Below are 4,141 nucleotides of genomic sequence, written 5' to 3' on the forward strand. Positions count from 1 at the left end.
GATCAGATATGGGTAAACCGCCCCATCACCCGAAAGTTTGAAAGAGCTATCGGATTGATACCGAGAGAAGATACTCTTCCATATTTTCCAAAGAAGAACCAAACCACCCCCATTGGGATAGTGATCTCCATAGTTGGAGAATTAGTTCTTGCCACCCTTGAAGAGTTAGCATATTCTACAGAAAAACTAGAACAACCTCCAACCTTCAACAGTGGTGACGGTGATAATGTAGTGCTCTCGGACGATACTTTTTGTGTGATAGGCAATGAAAAAGAAGAAGAAAACCAATCAGATTCTAACGAAGAAGGGGAAAACAGTGACAAAGAATGGCAAACCAATATCTGGACTAGATGACTCAGGGACCACTTGCGTTATCGAGTGCGTTACACAAAATTTCAAGGCACCCGTAGAAGCTACTAACAAATTATGACCCTAACAAAGCAATAAAGGCGGGGGACCATCTAGACAAATTCTACCTACATCTACAAACACTTGAGGTACGTTATGATGATGTTGCATGTATATTGTTTCCATGTACCTTAAATGGCATAGAAGTTATATGGTATCATAGCCTTCCTCCAAACTCAGTCCAGAATTGGAGGGGTTTTAAGAAATTATTTGAGAAATTCGCTGATGATAAAACCCCCACCATGCTTTTGAAAGAGATGGGAAATCTCAAGACTGAGCAAAATTAAAAGGTGAAATATTTCAATTAGAGGTTTAACCATATTTTGAATAGATTTCCACCAAACACAAAACCTCGTGACTCCATCACAATTGACTATGTCACATCCTCCTTACCATAAAGCATTGCGTAGTTCATGAAAAGAACTGTGAAACTGACTTTGGCTGAAACTTTTGAAGAGGAAATCATGGTTGAAAAGGACTTGCACACGATTAGAGTCATCATAGATGACAAAGTAATAAAAGACTCCAAAGACATGAGGAAAAGGTCTCAGGACTCCTCAAGCAAGGACAAATAAAAGGAAGCAATTCATCTTGAGAGCTTGACCCGCACTATCAAGTCTTTTTTCAATGAGTTGGTAGAATTGAACAAAACTCAAGCGAGACCACCATGAGCAGCAGGTCTCCCAATTTCAACCTTCTGAGAAGGAATTCCAACTCTGGCAATAGTAACAACTAGCCAGCCAAGTTTGCGTAAAGCTCGAACATTGTGTTGAATATCGAAAGTATGGGCATGGATCAATATTGTCCATTTCATCAAGAATAACCTCTAGAGAAAACATTCCCACGGTGGAACCACAACATGAACGCTATGGCTACACATTTTATTGACACAATGCTTACTGATGAGCAAACTGAGCCTATGGAATAAAAGGAAGAAATTGTTGCGGCCAAAGAGACTCCAAGCCTGGGGCATGCAATGAAAACATTTTAATTGCATACTCATAGATGGAAAAGGCAATGCCATAAAGAAACCAAGGAGTGATGACCTGACCCAAAAGAAGATGTTATGAAACCAGCTCAAGAAAAGATAGAAAAGATAGATCAACGCCTTAGAATTCAGCCTCTTCGAGGGGGCAACCTCCTTTACATTACATAAATGAACAATTCTTGGATGATACAAATGAAAAGACCTCCTTTCTATATATAGGAGTCTAAGGGGTCATAACATAATCAGAGCCGACATAACAATTTTAATGTAAGGGCACAATAATAACAATAGTGGGCTTCTATGGGGCACAATAATAACAATATGGGCACTACATGGGTACATCAATATAATAAGTGGGTTATACTAATAACAATAAGGGGTTAGACTAGTAGTATAGGGGCCTAACATGCCCCTCTCCTTCAAAAAGTGTTGTCCTCAACGCTTGAGTAGTTCTTGATGCTTCCGTATAAAATTCTTGTCCTCCCATGTAAAATATTCAGCGGGTAAGTTCTTCCAATTGATGAGATACTCTGAAATTGATCGATTTCGTATCTGTCGGGTTCTTTTTTCTGTGACTGCTCCAGGTTCCAATATGATTTTTCCTTCCTCTTCAATTTCTAGCAATATTGTTTGAATTGGGATCTTTTGTAACTTTTGAATAAGTGGCCATACTTCTTCGTCCTTCTTCCATTCATCCCTTGCTTCGTTTATCCAATCTGGTTGGATAATATAAATAGCACAAAACAATGCTTCCACATCCTCATCCTTGAAGAGTCTTCCCATTCGGTAAGGTCGCCCTTTTTTAAGTGCATGTAGTATTTCCAACATTTCCTTCTCATAAATAGCTTGCTTGAGATGTAGCAGTAAAAATACCCAATCACCTACATCAAAACATTTTTCACTGCGATGTTGATCTACCTATTGTTTCATTTGATTTTTCACCGAAGTGGTGTTATCCTTTAAAAGTTGGAGAACTTGTTGTTGATGCTCGATGTGATCTTTCACTGCTTGAACCTTTTTCTTCTTGATATGTCCTTCTATCTCTAGAGCTTGAGGAGTGGTAATTTCTTCCAATCCTTTACAAGATATGGTCGGATTCATTTCTTGATGCTCGATGTGATCTTTCACTTCTTGAACATTTTTCTTCTTTATATGTCCTTCTATCTTGATAGTTTGAGGAGTGGTATTTTGGAACAATGAATTACAAGATATGGTTGGATTCATTTCTTCTTTCTCGATGTGATCTTTCACTTCTTGCACCTTTTTCTTCTTGATATGTCCTTCTATCTTGAGAGTTTGAGGAGTGGTAATTCTTGCCAATGCTTTACAAGATGGTCTGATTCATTTCTTCTTTCTCTGGGGTGGGGTCCTAGCGTATATCTTCTTCTTTTGATGTTTCTCGATCCTTTTCTTCCTCTTCTTCATATTCTATGTAAAATAATTTCTTCTCAGCACACTTATGACCTTTATTGCATTTGCTATCACAATTGTAACAAAGCCCTTTTTCTCTTTTTTCTTCCAATTGTTGTGGTGTAACCCTTGTAGGTTGTGGAAGGATAGGAGAAACAACACTTCCATCTTTATAGTTGTGAGGGGTACGCTTCCTGGATTCCATAATTTTACTTTCCACTATGTCACAAAGCCCTTTTACTCTTTCCAATTGTTGTGGTGTTGCTCTAAAGAAGGTGTTGCTCTTTGTATCCTCATAATGTGCTATCATTTCCTCCGTGAAAATTGACCACGTAACAAGTTGTTTACGAGAACAAAGCCCTTCGTACCATAAAAATTGATCTGGTTCTAAATATGAAGATGCAATACATACCTTTTGTAACAGTTGTACACCATGTAGATCAAAATATTGCTCCATCTGAAGTATCCAATTTACCGGATCCTTGCCATCAAACTTCCTCATCTTGCTTTTTCTTGATTTTAGGACCTCGATCTTGAAATGGCTGTAACTCTGTACTTGCTGATATTTAAGTTCTAAAATTGCTACCTGTAGTATCCCTTTTTTTCCTCTTTCCAATGCCACCAGTCTGATCCAAATAGGATTCTCCAAGAAAGAGTTATGCACAATCTCCCGCAGTGACCTGATTATAGACTAGTTCAGTAGAGTGAAATTGTATGAAGTTCCACGTGTCACTGTTTCGGCTTTTGACTTTGAAAAATATATAAAAGCAAACTAGAGTCCGTCCTCTTTCTGTACCTTCTTACGAAATTTCAATCCGATGCTCAGAAAGAAAGTTATGACAATTTTCCCCAGGTCACCTGTTTTGAATGTAATTCAGGAGTCTTCAAAAAGACCAACTTCCTCAGATCATATCTCAAAAAAAATCGCGCGAAAAGCTCTGAAATTCGGAACCAAGGTTCAGCGCGATTTCTTCTCAAATGGATTTTTTTTGCGACTTCTGAAACGTCATAGAAAAAAAGTTATAGCGAAAATTCCACGATGACCTGTTTGGAGCAGCGAAACCCTAGAATCCAAAGCTCTGATACCAAATGTTATGAAACCAGCTCAAGAAAAGATAGATCAACGCCTTAGAATTCAGCCTCTTCGAGGGGGAAACCTCCTTTACATTACATAAATGAAAAATTCTTGGATGATACAAATGAAAAGACCTCCTTTCTATATATAGGAGTCTAAGGGGTCATAACATAATCAAAGCCGACATAACAATAATAATGTAAGGGCACAATAATAACAATAGTGGGCTTCTATGGGGCACAATAATAACAATATGGGAA

Source organism: Pinus tabuliformis, chromosome 9, assembly GCF_031772625.1.
Source record: "Pinus tabuliformis cultivar Carrire ecotype Pingquan chromosome 9, CPIR1, whole genome shotgun sequence".
NCBI classification, from domain to species: Eukaryota; Viridiplantae; Streptophyta; class Pinopsida; order Pinales; family Pinaceae; genus Pinus; species Pinus tabuliformis.